The sequence below is a fragment of the Quercus robur genome, chromosome 4 (assembly GCF_932294415.1).
Source record: "Quercus robur chromosome 4, dhQueRobu3.1, whole genome shotgun sequence".
Lineage (NCBI taxonomy): Eukaryota > Viridiplantae > Streptophyta > Magnoliopsida > Fagales > Fagaceae > Quercus > Quercus robur.
The window spans coordinates 22826755-22844987 of record NC_065537.1 but is presented as its reverse complement, the minus strand read 5'-3'; positions in this window follow the sequence as shown (position 1 = coordinate 22844987).

Below are 18233 nucleotides of genomic sequence, written 5' to 3'. Positions count from 1 at the left end.
TGAAGAAAACCTATTTTCCAGAACCTTCTAGACCACCATAGCTGTGGAGCATACCATTGTAAGTGCTAGGATTGAAGGTGATAAGGTGGAGCTTATAAACGTGAGCAAAGCCTTTTCTTTGGACCTCCAGAGCAAATAATCTGGATTCAACACCGATGTATAAGATCCAGAAAGATCTTGTAAGAACTTCTCAGGAGTCAATTGTGGATCTTCCAACAATTCAAAGAGAGAATAAGTCTCTAACACCATTGTAATCTAATGTTTCCAAACAATATAATTCATATTGTCCAACTTCACTGAAATCATGTTGGACATATTTGAGAGAAATAGCAGTGGTTGATTCATTATATTCACTGAACCTGAAGAAGTTGAAGCTGCCATAAAAGAATTCTAAGCTAGAGCAGAAGTCGCCATTGATGGAGCTTGAGTAGGACTCTCTAGCTCTGATACCATGAAGAAAAACTAAGTATGATATGATTTGTAATTGAAGCAAGTGAAAGAAGTAAAGCAACACAAAAACTTGCAATGAGCAAAGAAGCTAAGGAAGAAGAAGAGAGAGAGAGAGAGAGAGTGCAAAGATTGAAACTGTGAAATCTTGCTTAATTAAAAACTATAGAGTACAAGAGTTTATATAGTACAAAGATCATACTAAAACTCATAGCTATCTTTCCACATTATGCAGATCAAGCCCGTGAATCAAGGAAACAGAATCCAACAAACTGTAACTGTATTACACGCCAAAACTCTAACTAAACCTGACTTGGAACAGTGACAATACGACACCATTTCAAGCTTAAGAATCAGATACATATAAGAGAGATGATACCGTTGCGTTTCATGTGTCATTATAATTCAAATTTGCAACGGTCTCCAACAGTAACTCCCAAATGTACATCTTCAACCTCTGGCACTACAATCCCTAATCCAATCAAATTATGCTTCAGTAGCTTGCTTCAATCTTGGCTTAGGTCTAAGATGATCAGTATCTTCAACAATAATTGCCTTGACCTTGTTGAGGTCTAAAAAAATCATAGTAAAATAAGCCCAAGAAAGAATAAGCTAAGCCCAAAAAGAATGAGTTAAGCCCAGAAGGAAAAACCAAGCCAAGTCCAAAGGGATTATACGAACGGTCCAGAGGATCCCGAAGCCCAGAAAAGAAAAGCATCCAAAAAAAAGATCACGGCAAAATATAAGAAGCAAGGATCCTCAGGCACCATCAATAGACGCGGATCCTTTCAGGCACAAAGAAGAAGGAAGATCGGGACAGCTCGATAGAAAGAAGACAGAGAAAGAAAAAAGAAAGAGAAAAACAAAGAAAAAAGCAAAAAACGCGAGCGACTTCTCACGGCACAGATAGAAGAGTCCTCGGGGAACCAAGACAGGGAAGAAGGATGACAACAAACGATCTTTAAAAAAGGCAGGATGGGATTCCGCCCAAATAGGAAAGAAAAGGAAAAGCTGAAGGCATTAGAAGTGGGGATGCCGAGAAGGGCATACCTCAGCACTCCCAAAGAAGATAGCCAACAAGAAGCTTTCAAAAGAATCAGAACCAAGAAAAGGAAAGAATAAGAAGAAGCGGAAAAGGGACTTACCAAGACAACAGGGACAAGACGTGCTCGGTTCCCCGGGACGCCCAGAAAACTCCATTATAAAAGGAGGGGATGGGTTGTGAAGAAAGCAGCGAGAAAAAAAGAAAGAAACATAAGAAAGAAGAGATTTTCTAGGAAAAACTATCAGAAAATCTGTGCAGAAAGAAAATTACTAAGGGAAAAACGAATACTACTTCCCGATATCCTGTAAAAGCAACTATGGTACATACTCGGATTCAACGAGAATCAAACTTCGCAAGTTTTGAAGGCTGAAATAGCCATTCAAGGCTGCAATTTTTGAGCTCGATTGGACCTTGTATCACGTCCTAGTGAGCTTTCTGTAATCAAACAGATAATGCCTTAATGAAATACTGTTTCATAATTCCCAGGATCCCCACAGTACTTTTTTTTTATCGTCTTGCTAATCCTGCTTTTCTTTCTTTCTGAGCTTACGTTGTTAATTTCTGGCACTCCTCAATATCCTTGTTTGTCATTTTTTGTATGTTGTTAGGAGTATTCTCTGCATTCACTTGATTCTTAAACAGCCATTTAGCTGCGGTGAGTCAAGGCCCAGTCCACCAAATCCTTTCTTTTTTCATTCAGGCTCGGGATCCTTGGGCCTGAGTATCCCAAAAAAAAGACACTCTCACAGACCTCTTCCTCTATTATAGGATTGATTGAAAGACTGATTGTAGCTTGAATTAGTGTTAGGCCTTGAATTTGATAAAGCAGCCATAGCAAAGACTGGATCTTTAACATCTAAACCCTCATTTAAGTATTCTTTTTCAGCATTCAGCATTGTTGCTATTTCATTAAAGCTTAGTTGAATGCTTCTGGTTCTTATGGCAGACCTAAAGGCATTATAATCCTTAGGAAGCCCCTTGATTGCTATATGCAATAATTCTTCATCATCTACTATGACACCTACAGCCAAAAGCTTGTCTCGAACTATCCTTATTTCTGTAGATAAAGATCCACAGAGTCTGTGCCTTTCTTGATGTTATGTAGCTCTGAGATTCGTGACAAATAATCTAGAAATAAATAAAAACCTATTCTCTAGAACTTTCCACGCTTCCATTGCAGCAATGCAACCTATAGTCAAGGCTAAAATGGAAGGTGAAAGAGTAGAATTGACATAATTTGGATTCAAGATTGTAGTGATTGATCTAGAAAGATCCTTCAAATACTTTTCTGGAATCAATTAAGGCTCCTCCAAAAGCTCAAACAACAAATACGTTTCCAAGACCATAGTGATTTGGTGCTTCCACACAATGTAATTTGTGTTATCAAGCTTAACAGTCATCATATTAGCCATGTTTGACAAGAGTAATAGCCCCATCTGGATGCTTGTTTTAGCCCATATCAAGGATGTAGCTAGCTTTGGACTAGGAAATTTTCTTTTTTTAAAAGGGGGGCAATGGCCCCTAAATTAAAAAAAAAAAAAATTATTATATATATATATATATATGTACTAATTTTAGCAATTTTGTTATATAAAATTACATTTTTCCCCCTTAAACAATAACATTGATTCTTTTAAGAGTAATGCTATACTCACAAACTTTTTTACAACATTTTTACAAACTGTTTTGATAGCAAATTCTTATTGGTTCACACATGGACCCACTACTCACATCATTTTTTTTCCTTACTAGTAACCACTTATTACATCAATAATTTATAATAATAAAAAGTTTGTAGCGCTAGCATTTTCCTCATTTTAGTGACTATAAAAAAATTTATAGATCTAAAATCTAAAACAAAATATATATATAAGCCCAAAAAAAATAGCGCAACGACAAAAATTACCATTAGTAAAACTTTTTTGAAAAATTAAGCTCAATTAACCAATTTTATTTAAAATAAACAATCTTGCCATTTAAAAAATTATAAACAAAAATAATTTTGTTCTTACCAAAAAAAAAAATCCTCATTAGCTAAGTAGTAGCAGAGTCAAAGGTTGAAATCGTTGTACACAACCAACAGTAAAGCCACCCCCCCTTAACTCAAAGCTCTAGCTCCGTCCCTAGCCCATATAAAGATTTATTCAATTTGTACACTAACTCCCCTTGTTGTGAAGTGCTTGAGGAAGTTGCATACATCTTCATGAATCTCTCTATGAAGGAAAGAATTATTAACATCCAGTGTATTAAAAACTAGCCTCTTGGAGTAGAAATAGCAAGGAAATTCATAACCGTAACGATTTTAGCAACCAGAGAAAACGTTTCATTGAAATCTAGACCTTCTTGTTAAGTGAAGCATTTGGCAGCAAGCCTGGCTTTATATCTTTCTATGGTACCATTAGATTTATACTTAACCTTATAAACCCGTATGGTTAGATTTTAAAGCTGTAATCTCAGCTACCATAGCTTCCTACCACATGGGATCTTAGAAAGCTTCTTGATAATATTTAGGTTCATGAGTAGTAGAGATAAGGGGACAAAAATGTTTGTATGTAGAAAACAATTTAGTAGAATCAAGATAGTGTTCTAAAGGATATTGCTTACCTGGCACAATGGATGAATTGTACTGAGTTTGGTTTGCACAAGTAACTAAACTACACTTATAAGATTGCAAATAAGGTGGTGGTTTAGAAATTCTTTGAAACCTTCTTAAAGGTAGATTAGAAGTATTTAGCATCAAGTGATGGAGTAATATTTGTATCATTTATAACATGTGCATAACCTATTTCAGCTACAAGCTCTGCATTATTTGCAGATTCTAAATTGATTGTAGGTTCTGCATTAGTTATAGTACCAGCGGAAGTGAGAGCAGCTGTAGGATCAGTGCTATCAATCACATAGGGAGTGGAAAACTATTCAACAAAATCATTGGGAAAAGATGAGGTAAAGGAATTGAAGAATGAGATGATAAGGAAGAATTTGAAGAAATGAATGGGAAGGTGGTTTCATGAAACACCACATCTCTAGAAACGAAAATATGCTTTGTAGTAAGATATAAGAGTTTATAACCTTTTACACAAGATTTGGATCTGGGATTGAACTTAGATATATTATGACTCAAAGTAGATGCAAAGCATAAGTAACCAAAAACTTTGAGATGAGAATAGGAAAGAGTTTAATTGTACAATTTTGCATATGGTAATTTGTTTTGAAGAATAGATGAGGATAATCTATTAATGAGATGCACTGTGTGAGAGTGTTTTTTTCTTTAGCACACAGGCCCAAGGATCCTGGGCCAAAATAGTTGTGTTTTGGTGGACTGGGCTTGGTTCACCGCAGCTAAATGGGGGCTGATTACGAACTAAGTTGTGCGTAAGTCACATAAATCTCCTCAAGGCAAAAATGCGATTCCTCCCTGGGCGTACTGTCGTGGGATCCTGGGACGTACTGTCGTGGGATCCCGGGGCATATTAGGCCTGTAAGAACTCAGAATCTCTGGTTCTCTGCACTATACAATCTTTCTCCATGCTTGTTATGCAATGGAGTTTTGTTCTTTCATTTTACCTCTATAGGTCCTACACAAGAACAACTATACAATGCACATATCTTCAAATAATTGTTAGTTTCTTAGATTAGGATATATATTTATATATATATATATATATATATATATATATTAATACGTATACATATATGTAAATGAATTTCATAAGGATGATTCAGCCACGAGGATCCTGGCCCCAATTCTCACAGACTTATGCTTTTGCACAAGACTTGTGGGATTTGGAACTCAAGTCTGAGTGGCTTTGCTTGGGCAGAGACTCAGCTTTACAAGCAAGAATATATATTGAGCAGCAAGAAGTAGTAAAGGAAGATAATATAATAAAGAAATATGCAAAGTAATTGTTAGAAATTCTCAAATCAATATGAGATATTTCATTATTTTTCTTGATTGTGGATTACAAATGTGCTCACTAAGACGTGATACAAGGTTCAAATAAGCTCAAAAATTACAGACTTTGATGGCTATTCAAGCCTCTAAGACTTGCAAAGTTTGAATCCTTTTGAATCCAAGTATGTGCTATAGTGGCTGTTTCTGGGATACCGGGAGACATTCCTCTGTTTTTCTTAAATTTTACAGAGTTCTAATGACTCTGTTTTGATATTCTTCCTACTGAAAATCCTCCCCCTTCAACATGGGTTATCTCTTCCTTTTATAGCGTGTTTTCTAGGGCTCTGAGGTACTAGTGATTTCTCTTTTTTGCCCCTCAGAGCTCGTGCTGTGACATTTTCTTAGGGGCTCGTCTCTTCCTTTTTTTTTCTCATGGTTTTCATCTTTTAATACTGTTTCTCTAAAATTCACTTGCTGACTTTCCATTTCGGGGCGTCCTTGGAGAGCTAACCTTCACCCTTTCTTCTTTCAAGGCTTTTTACCTTTTAGACTAAGCTTTTTGGCTGTCCTTCTTGCTGTCATTTTTCCCAAGTGAGCAGAATCCATTTCTGCTGGGTTGAAAGTTTTCCCAACCACTTCCCTTTATAGTTCTTCATTCTGGGTTTCTCGATGTACCAGCTTTTTATTCATGAATTGTCACTCTCCAAGTTTCTGGTTCTTTACTGTACCACTGGATGCTTGAGAAGGACATATCTGTTCTTCATTTATTGTATTTCGTGGTAACCCTTTTGAGCTGTCTCAATCCCACGTTAGCTGTGCTGCACGTCCCGAGGATCCCGAGCCTCTGGGTATCCCGGCCCAGTTCTTTCACTGAATTTTACTGGACTTTTTAATGACCTTTTTGCTGGAAATCTGAACATAAATAGGGCCTTAATGTTGATTCTTCTTGCTGCTTGAATTGGGCCTTCTTTACTTTTCATGGAATGTGAAATTTTAGCCTTCAACATTAGCCCCCTGAGCTCGTGGGTTACCTGTAGCCCACGCGCGAGAAAATAAATTGTTTTTGGACACTTTTCTAGTTTGTAGAACCAATGTGTAGATCAAATAATTCTTGAGGGAAACTCCAAAGGAATTGCTACACTTCCTTCATGGGATGAACTTTCTTTTGTTGAGTCGAAATACCTCCAAGCCTTTGGTGAGTTTGCACCTTGTTGGAGGAGGGAAATGTCGCTAGCTGGTTTGTAATGTCATTGACTAATCTCTTTGTATAGAGACTTGCAAAAGTATCCATGCTTGTGTGGCTTCGAGTGATGTACTCTTAGAATTTTTTTTTTTTTTATTTTTTTATTTTTTTTTTTATTTTAAGTTACACATTCCTTGCTTCTTTAGGCTCCCTTGAACCAATTCCTTTCAAGGAGGTCAATCTTGTGCACTTTACACACCCACTTTTGGGTTTTCATACCCAATCAAGGCTCTTTCTCTTTGTACCCCTCGTTGGGCTTTGCTTACAATTTGCATCCTTTGCTAGGACATGCTACGGCTTGTACCTATTGATGGTATGTACTACAGTTTGTACTCAGTGCTAGTACGTGCTACAAGTTGTAGCCATGACTGGGATATGCTTACAATCTGCACTTTTACCTATTACTGGTATGTGCTACAGCTTGTACCCATAAACTTTTGTTTTTTACCATTTTCTTGGTCGTACTTGGAAACTTTTGCTCTTGGCAAATTTCTGGGCCATGTATTTAGAAAAATTGTTCTAGGCCAAGTCTTTGGCTAGGTATATGGAAAGTTTGCTCTTACCAAGTCCTAGGCCATGTCACTTGGGAAAATCTATTTTGGTCAAGTCCTGGGCTAGGTACATGGAAAGTTCGCTCTTACCAAGTCCTAGGCCATGCCACTTGGAAAAATTCTGTTCTGCTCAAGTTCTGGGCTAGGTACATGGAAAATTTGCCTTTTCCCAAGTCCTAGGCCATGCCACTTGGAAAATTTGTGTTTTGCTCAAGTCCTGGGCTAGGTACATGGAAAATTTGCTTTTTCCCAAGTCCTAGGCCATGCTACTTGGAAAATTTCTGTTTTGATCAAGTCCTAGGCTAGGTACATGGAAAATTTTCCCTTTCCCAAGTCCTAGGCCATGCCACTTGGAAAATTTGTTCATGACCATTGAATTTTTCGATCTTCAGAAAAAGTTCCTTCATAGCCCCTCGTTTTCAAGTGAGCTCACTAAACTGATTTCTTTTCTTTTCTTTAAAGGGTTGAGGATTTGTTTTCTTCTCCGAGGATCTTCTAAAATGTCCTCTCTTAGCTGTAAACAAATCCTTTATGGAAATAATCTTCTTTTATGAGTCATCTAAGATTGCTCTCACTGGTGGACTGATGGCCAGGAGCTCCACCAAGATGATTCTGTCATGGTGTTTTCTTCAAGTGGGGGATCTTCGTACGGGGATCCTGGAAGGGGATGACTTCCTTTAGGCATGCTCGTTGAAGGTTGTCTTCACAAACCTCATAATCTGTTTCTTTACAAGGATCTCTACCGCTACTACTTTTTTAGAGATCTTCTCACTTAATAGGTATTTCTCTTCTTCGGGGAACTGGGTCAGTGAGTTTGTTACAACTTAGCTGTTGATAGCTATGGGGATCCTTCAGACCTATGTTGTTTTGGAAAATTAATATTAACCACCTGGCTACTCTTCAAGCTTGCAAGGGCTGATCGAGGAGGGTTTTTATTGGATGAGAGCTTGTCACCAACAGGATTTGGTGGGATGAAAAGTAATGATTCAGTTGTTGAGATGCATAACTGCCATACACGCCCTTTCTATATTGGGATACCTCATTTTAGTGTCCTTCAATGCTTTGTATGCTTGGGATCAAGATCCCAGGTACAACAATAGTGATTTTGCCATGGATAGTACCCATATGGTAGGCAAATGACTCATGATCTGTTGAAGTTTTATGAAAGACATTTGGTTGCTCAACTCCCCATATGAAAATATTCTCCTTTTTCAACAGTTTGGATAGTCCACTACTGACCAAGGTTGGTCTTGGTGTGAACTTCCTAATGTAAGAAACTCTTTCTAAGAAGCTCTTGAGTTCCCTGATCATGGCATGCCTCTTCATGGTTGATATTGTTGTTGCCTTAGTTGGATCTATGAGGAGATCGATGTTAGGCAAAGGAAATTTATCCTTTGGACGTGCCTTATTTAATTTGAAAGAGTTCACGCCAATAAATCTTCATATTTTTTCAATAGCTCCACTAGTTGCTCTTTTTTCTGTACTAACTGCTGATTAGGATGAGCCCTGGGTTCCTTGCGTCAGCCCCCAAGTTCACCTCTTCTAGTTTTTCCTTTGGTAGAATTTATGTCTTCCTTTCCATATCTGTAAGTTTCTCCAGGATCTTCGTAAACAGTATATTAGCCTTCTTCCTTCTTTCTTTTTCTGTCCAAGGGATCCCTCAAACCATGGGCATTGCTTCCTTCTTCTAGGATGGGAACCCCTCGGGATCCTGGAAATGGGAAATTCTGACTCATCGTATCCCCAGGTTCCTCCAGGATCTCTTCCTGGGCTATCATGTAAGATGGTGGTCCGAGATCCTCTTGTAGGCTACATTCAGGTCCTGCGTGCCTTCATAAGCAATATTCTGCTTTCCCTCCAGGTTTCTTCTTCTTCTGCGATAGGAGCCCCCGGGATCCTAACAATGAGATATTCTTCAGCTGGAGCCGATTCATCATAAAGTATATTTTCCACAAAGTTTATTATGTGCTGGATGAAAGGACTAAGATTGGCAGCGACTTTTATGGGCTTCCCATTCAATCCCTCTTTCACGTGTTAATGGTACATTGAGAGGATCAGACAATACTTGTGATGTTGTGGTTGGCCTTTAGAGCTAGTTGTAGGTGTTCTTCAATGGTCTCTGTATCTCCTCCAAATCTTGTTATTTCCATGGGTGAGCCCAATCATTGAGCTGCAAGAGATGATAGATGCACTGTATAGTTGTTGAGTTTTCAATAATGTTGATTTTGCTGCTGACTTGCAATATAGTGTTTCTATTGATTTTCTTCAAAATATATTTAAGTCCACTGCATAATAGGCTTTAGCCCCCAAGACATGAGGCGGTTGTTGAATCATGCTTGATCCACTTTCTCTTGATGCTATTATGGAACTTCTATCCATTTTCGGATGCCTCCATTTTTTTTATAACCATTTTACTTTGCTAGATTCGTGGAAATACTTCGCCTTTGCTGGAACCAACGATCTCTTAGGCTTTGCTGAAATTGAGGGTGTACTTAGCCTTGCTGGAATTAAGGATCTCCTCAGCTTTGTTGGGATCAAGGATCTCCCAGGCTTTACTTTCCTAGAGTCAAGGATCTCTTAGACTTTGCTGAAATTAAGAATGCACTCAGCCTTGCTGGAATAAAGGATCTCCTCAGCTTTATTGGGATCAAGGATCTCTTCAGCCTTGTTAGGATCAAGGATCTCCTCAGCTTTGTTGGGATCAAGGATCTCCCAGGCTTTGCTTTCCTGGAGTCCAGGATCCCCTAGACTTTACTGGAATTAAGGATGTACACAGCCTTGCTGGAATAAAGGATGTACTCAGCCTTGCTGGAATAAAGGATCTCCTCTGCTTTGTTGGCATCAACGATCTCCTTAGCTTTGCTTTCCTGGAGTCAAGGATCTCCTAGACTTTGCTGGAATTAAGGATGTGCTCAGCCTTGCTGGAATAAAGGATCTCCTCAGATTTGTTGGAACCAAGGATTTCTTAGGCTTTGCTTTCCTGGAGTCAAGGATCTCCTAGACTTTGCTGGGATCATGGAGCTAAGGAACTTGTCCATTTTGTTAACCTGCGCCATATGATATTATTATCAAGTTGCTGCAAAATTATTTAGCCCCACAACGTGAGGAAATTGTTTTGCTATGTAATTTACATTTTATCAGATCTCTTTGATTCACTTACTTCTCTTTCTTCTTTTTCTTTTTAAACAAATTAAACAATATCATGAATTTTTTTTTAAAAGAAAGAATACATTAGCCCCCAAATGTGGGGCCATTTCTCTATTATGTAGCTCATAGAATCTTCATTTCATCAATATATTTCATTTGTTCACTTCTCTATTTTTCTTTAAAGCAATGAGACAATATTATGATTGTTTAAATATTACTACATGACCCCCTGTTTTTCTTTTAAAAAGCAGGGCAATGATCCATTATGTTCAAATTGTAAAGCAGAGAAAATAATAACGCATAAAACTTATCTTGTGTTGGGAAATTCCCCAAAATTTTATATAGAGTCCCTCGGTAGAACATTTGTTGGAGGAACCCGCATTTTTGGGATGTTGATGTTGAATGCACTAAGAGGAACTTTCCTTCCTCTAGGTGTTTCCTAGCTTTGGAGCTGTGCTTGCGAAGGGACTGCTTTTTCCCTCTCCTTTTTCCCAGTCCCTAGTGGAGTCGCCAAAATGTGAGAGTGCTTTTTTCTTTAGCACATAGGCCCAAGGATCCTGGGCCAAAATAGTTGTGTTTTGGTGGACTGGGCTTGGTTCACCGCAGCTAAATGGGGGCTGATTACGAACCAAGTTGTGCGCAAGTCACATAAATCTCCTCAAGGCAAAAATGCGATTCCTCCCCGGGCGTACTGTCGTGGGATCTCGGGGCGTATTAGGCCTGTAAGAACTCAGAATCTCTGGTTCTCTGCACTATACAATCTTTCTCCATGCTTGTTATGCAATGGAGTTTTGTCCTTTCCTTTTACCTCTATAGGTCCTACACAAGAACAACTATACAATGCACATATCTTCAAATAATTGTTAGTTTCTTAGATTAGGATATATATATATATATATATATTAATACGTATACATATATGTAAATGAATTTCATAAGGATGATTCAGCCACGAGGATCTTGGCCCCAATTCTCACAGACTTATGCTTTTGCACAAGACTTGTGGGATTTGGAACTCAAGTCTGAGTGGCTTTGCTTGGGCAAGGACTCAGCTTTACAAGCAAGAATATATATTGAGCAGCAAGAAGTAGTAAAGGAAGATAATATAATAAAGAAATATGCAAAGTAATTGTTAGAAATTCTCAAATCAATATGAGATATTTCATTATTTTTCTTGATTGTGGATTACAAATGTGCTCACTAAGACGTGATACAAGGTTCAAATAAGCTCAAAAATTACAGACTTTGATGGCTATTCAAGCCTCTAAGACTTGCAAAGTTTGAATCCTTTTGAATCCAAGTATGTGCTATAGTGGCTGTTTCTGGGATACCGGGAGACATTCCTCTGTTTTTCTTAAATTTTACAGAGTTCTAATGACTCTGTTTTGATATTCTTCCTACTGAAAATCCTCCCCCCTTCAACATGGGTTTTCTCTTCCTTTTATAGCATGTTTTCTAGGGTTCTGAGGTACTAGTGATTTCTCTCTTTTGCCCCTCAGAGCTCGTGCTGTGACATTTTCTTAGGGGCTCGTCTCTTCCTTTTTTTTCTCATGATTTTCATCTTTTAATACTGTTTCTCTAAAATTCACTTGCTGACTTTCCATTTCGGGGCGTCCTTGGAGAGCTAACCTTCACCCTTTCTTCTTTCAAGGCTTTTTACCTTTTAGACTAAGCTTTTTGGCTGTCCTTCTTGCTGTCATTTTTCCCAAGTGAGCAGAATCCATTTCTGCTGGGTTGAAAGTTTTCCCAACCACTTCCCTTTATAGTTCTTCATTCTGGGTTTCTCGATGTACCAGCTTTTTATTCATGAATTGTCACTCTCCAAGTTTCTGGTTCTTTGCTGTACCACTGGGTGATTGAGAAGGACATATCTGTTCTTCATTTATTGTATTTCGTGGTAACCCTTTTGAGCTGTCTCAATCCCACGTTAGCTGTGCTGCACGTCCCGAGGATCCTGAGCCTCTGGGTATCTCGGCCCAGTTCTTTCACTGAATTTTGCTGGACTTTTTAATGACCTTTTTGCTGGAAATCTGAACATAAATAGGGTCTTAATGTTGATTCTTCTTGTTGCTTGAATTGGGCCTTCTTTACTTTTCATGGAATGTGAAATTTTAGCCTTCAACACACTGTAGTCAAAGAACATTCACCCCATAAATAAAAAGGCATATTAGATTAAAATCTAAGAGCTCTGGCTATACTCAAAATGTGTCGATGTTTCATTTCCACATCAGAATTTTGTTGTGTAATCGAAAAACATTAATGTTGATGTATTATGCCATGAGTTATAAAGAAATCTTTCATAAGGAACTCTTGTGCATTATCGGTTGCAATGTCGTTAATTTTGGTGTTAAACTGAGTGCAGATCATGGTATAGAAAGAAGTCTAATTTCAAATTTATATTTCATGAGATAAATCCATGTTAATGTAGTAGAGGAATGGAGAACAAGTTTTTGGTGTTAATACTTAATAGGTGTCAATTGGTGTCTTTAATCTTTTTTTTTTTTGATGAAAAGACTCATAACTTTATTAAGATGAAGATAAATTCAATACATCACGAGCCAATGCTGACTCAATAAGAATTGGATCCCCTACTACCCAAGTTACATAACTATCTAATCCTTTGGCATAATGAGCTAAAATATGCACCGGTTTATTTCCTTCCCTCCTCACATGGGACACTTGCACATATCAAAAAGCTTGCAATCTACGGTGAATTCTAGAAATAATGTTAAATATGGCCACAGGGGGACATCTCGAACACCAACATCCCAAGAAAAATCAACGGCTTCTTCAAAAGCTTTAGCTTCGACTTCCATTGGTCCAAACGAGAGTGTAGTTTCTTGCTTAATGCGTGATCCGATGTTTGATCTTGTCAATGGGTTGATGGCAAACTTCTCTTTTTTCCCACCCGGAATAAGATAGAATTGGGGTGGATGTTGACTGCTTTATCTTAGGGGTTCTCTACCCTTCTAATTTCATTCTCACCCTACCTGTATTGAATGAAGGTTGGTATGAGCATGAAAACTGCGATTCAAGGTTGTCCTTACCATACCTAGCTGAGGGAAGGATAGAGGGATGGAGCCCCGTCAATGAAAGAAGTAAGGCTACAACTCTTCCTACATGATCCCGAAATAAAGTTCCCACTCCTAAGGCTAGTTATTGCTGAAAGACAGCCCCATCAATATTGACTTTGTACCAGGGAGGTTTTCGATTGACCCATATTTCCACTTCTTTCACTACTGGCAGTGAAGGCCGAAAGTTAGAGACTTGAAATTCGTCAATCAATGATCTCGCTTTACGTAAAATCACGGCTGCAGATTGGCATGACTGGCCATGCCTAACTTGGTTTCGATTAAACGAAATATTGCATGCTATAGTAATAGCTAACTCTAGCACCTTATCGCCTACATGTACGAACTTTAGGTACCATAGAAAATTAATGAATTTTGGCAAATGGACACCTCGCATGTCCAATAGGAGACTTGAGAGCTTCCAGACATCTTGAGCCTTGGGACATGACTAGAATAAATGGCCACTACTTTCAACTCCTAAACCACAAGCCTCGCAAGTCAAATCATTAATGATCTTCCGATGATAGAGATTAGCCTTAGTGGGGAGTATATTATGACTAACCTGCCATGCAAAGTTTTTAATCTTATTAGGCACATTGAAACCCCGTAACGATTTCCAGAATTTCTTATAGTTCTGCCCATTCGAAGCTTCAAGAAGAGGATCCAATATGGATGAAAGAGCCACTTTGTAAGCACTGCTCGCGGTGAAGTGTCCCTTAGGTGTGTACACCCAAATTATTTGATAATTGTGCATCTAGAGCTCAAGGGCATGCATAAAATTGTAGTAGCATCATCGAGGGAGAAAGCTTGTCTGATCACATCCGCTTACTAAGAATTGAATGGGGGTTGATGATTGAACTGACATTTACATCAATAGGTAATCCAACCGGTGGTGAAGTGAGTCTGAAACTAGATGGTGTCGGTAACCACTTATCAAACCATAACTCAATAGAGTCCCTATTCCCCACCTGCCAACGACAACCCTTTTGCACAATTGTTTAGGCCAACATAATGCTTCTCCATGCATATGAAGGATGATGACCCAACTCAGCAGAAAGGAAGTTTCCATTCGGAAAATATCAAGCTTTAAACACTTTGTGGACTAAAATATTTGTAGAATTCTGTAATCTCCAACCCTGTTTGGCCAGTAAAGCAAGATTGAAAGCCTTTAAATCCTGAAAACCCAATCCCCCTTCTTCTTTCGGAAGACACATTTTGCCCAGCTTAACCAAGCCATTTTAGTTCTTTCATGTGTTTGCCCCTACCAGAAATTCTGAATCATAGATGTCATTTCATCACATAGCGCATTTAAGAGCTTAAACACTCTCATAGTATAAGTAGGTACTACTTGAGCCATGGTCTTGATTAATATTTATTTTCCAGAGTGAGAGAGCAACTTTTCCTTCCACCCTGAGAGCTTATTATCCAGCCTTTCAATGAGTTGTCAAAATGTGTTACATTTATTTTTGCCAACCAATGATGGGAGACCAAAATACTTTTCATGTTGTTGAATGACTTTTGCTCCAAATCGAGTCTTGATTTCATCCTAGATATCTGGAGGTCTATTTCTGCTAAAAAATAGTGAAGTTTTATCCTTATTTAGTTGTTGCCCCGACACTTGCTCATAAGTTTCCAAAATCATCTCTAAATTGGAACAATCGTCCCTAGTAGCTTTACAAAAGATAAGGATATCATCAGCAAAGAACAGATGAGAAATCGCTAGAGCACCTTGGCAAGCTACCACACCCCTAAGGAGGCCCTGGTGTACTAATGTCTGAAGTAGAGCTGATCAGTCTTATACACACAACAAAACTAGATATGGAGAGAGTGGGTCCCCTTGGCATAACCCCCTAGATAGAGTGATATTTCCACAAGGTTTCCCATTGATTAGAACGGAATAAGACACTGTGTGAACACATCTCATCATTATATTTACCCACTTCACATTGAACCCCATTTTCTGCATAATTTTTTCTAGACATCCCCATTCCACCCCGTCATATGCCTTACTCATATCTAACTTCAAAGCCATTTCACCCACCTTACCACTCTTTTTTTTTTTTGTGGCTAATATGGTGCATTGTTTCAAAAGCCACCAACACATTATTAGTAATAAGCCGATTAGACATAAAGGCACTTTAATTCTCACTAATAATTTGAGGAAATAAACATTTAAGTTTATTAGCCAAGACCTTAGAAGCAAGCCTAGATACAACATTGCTAAGGCTAAGAGATCTGTATTGAGAAATTTTGGTTGGGTTCTTTACTTTAAGAACAAGCACAATGTGTGTTTCATTAAGTAGCTTGAGAGAGTGAAGAAAAATCTTTACAAGATTTTCTCTTTTTAAGTTCTATTTTGTAACTAAGTGGTGGACTGAGGAAGAAGAGGAAAGGCCCAAAATGGTGTCATTGCAATAGTCAACTTAAAAGTCAATACATACAAGTAAACGATATCAAAATTCTAATGAGATAGATGGACCGACTAATATGTTATGTATTGCTAATGTCAGAAACAATGTCATTTCATGTTTGTTTGTATTTATTGTAACGGCCTGATCACATGACAATTAAATATTTAATTATGTTTTGATTAGTATTAACAATTCCTAATTTTCAAGTCTTTCTATTGGGAGTAATGTTAGAGATATAAAATTTTTTACAATTTTTTTTTACAAACTGCTGATATGGTGAGTTGTTATTGGTAAATGAAAAAGTGATGTTAATAGTGGGTCTACATAAATATCAGTAAGATGTTGACGATATCAACAATTTGTAAAAAAATTTGAAGCTGTAGCATTACTCCTCTACTAGGGAAAATTATTGTATACTCCGGGAATACCCTAAATGTGTACTCTCTCATTTCACATGAATTGTGGGTCCCACCATAAATTTGATTAGTGGAATCTACAATTATGTGAAAGGGAGGAATATGCATTTATGGTACTCTGGGATTATTGTATAAATATCCTTTTTAATTGCATTGAATACAAAACTTGTTCTCATTCATTCTCTAGGAAACGTCTATAAAATTTCCTCAAAAAAAAAAAAAAAGAAAAAGATAAAAAAGGAAACTTCTATAAAACTCATTCCTCACCCTCTTCAATTCCAAAATATGTCTTGCTTATTACTCCACTTCCACCTTCTTCTATTAATTCACACCCTATGACGAAATCTAAACATGGCATTCATAAACCAAAACTTTATAAAGCTATCATTGATCATACATATATAATGCCACCCTCCTATGTTGTTTCTTCTCAATACCCTCAATGGATAGCTACTCTGGAGTCTAAATTTGACTCTTTGAAAATACAAAGTTCTTGCTCTTTAGTTCCACCACTCGTTGATAAAAATATTGTTACCTATAAATGGGTTTATAAATTGAAAAGACATAGTTTTGGTACTGAAAAATTTTATGCAAGCTTGACTTAGCCGGGTCTGGCCACCTAATGGGTCTAATCCATGTATTTATTTTATATTCTTTCTTTCTTTGCATAGCTCAAGCCATATGTCCATTGAGGAACTGAGGAAGTGTGGTTTGAAGGGTATGAGTGTACATTAGCTTAACCTGCCATAATGGCAGAACCAGAAATTCATCATTTGAGAGGGGAGGGGGCAAATAAAAAACAATATAATTAATTTTTTATCACTATATATACTTTATCCATATAATGTATAGTCTATTTTATATGTTATACAAAATATTTATCAATTGAATAAAGAATTAAGAATAGGTGAAGAAGAAGAGTTCCTGGGAAGTAGAGAAGGAAAAAGAAAAAAGAAAAAAACCAATTGCCAATTCAATTAACATTGCAGTGTAAGATTTTTAACCATACACGTGTCCACTTTCTTGTAAATGAAACAGACCTTTCTAGACTAAAAGGTGGTATTACATGCATCTGTTGCATGTGAGAGGAGAGATACATGCACTTGTGGGGTCCATCCCCATGTGAGAGGAGAGATACATGCATTATATGCATGGTAGATTTTCCCTTAGACTAGAAGTTGCGCTTGACCAAGTGTTGTGAGCTTGGTACCCATCTTTGCTATGACACAATTTATCGATTTGGAAATTGTGAGTGGTGTGTCAGATACATTAAACATCAATAGTAGGACAAATATTGGTTTACATTGTATTATCAATGTAAAATTCATACTATAAACTAAACATCAATGTAGAATTATATTGCAAAAAGTATATAATATTGCACATTTGCATAAAGGTATATAATGTTGTACAAATTTATTTAATCTACAATATAAATCTTACATTGATAGTGTAATGTAAACTACTAATTGCAAAATCGTTGGCACCCAATACACATGCTTATTGCTATTCTTGGTGTTGTTGCACCCCTCTTGGTTTTGTAAAAGAGTTGTTGGTAAAATTTGCAAAATAATATCTTTGTAATATTAATTTTCTAAATTGATATTGTTTGAAATTATTTGAGGATATGGCATTTTCTTTCAAAACATGTTTTGGAAACACAATTTCAACACTTAAAAAATTGTGTTTCCAAAACATGACTTAAAAAAAAAATGTTAGATTGATAGATTTCCAGTAGTTTCAAAATAGTGCAACTTTAAATAAATACTATTAAAATAATATCGGGTGAAATGCCTGACACCCCCTGAACTTTAAGGTGGTTGCTCTTACACCCCTAAACATTTATTTTAGCCGATTTAGTACTTAAACTTTAGTATTGTAATGAATAGACTCTCTTAACTTGTATTTTAGACAATTTAGTACTTGAATTTTGGTATTGTAACAAATAGACCCCCTAAACTTTAATGTTGTTGCAGTAAGACCCCTTCATTTTCATTTTTTAAAATTTAG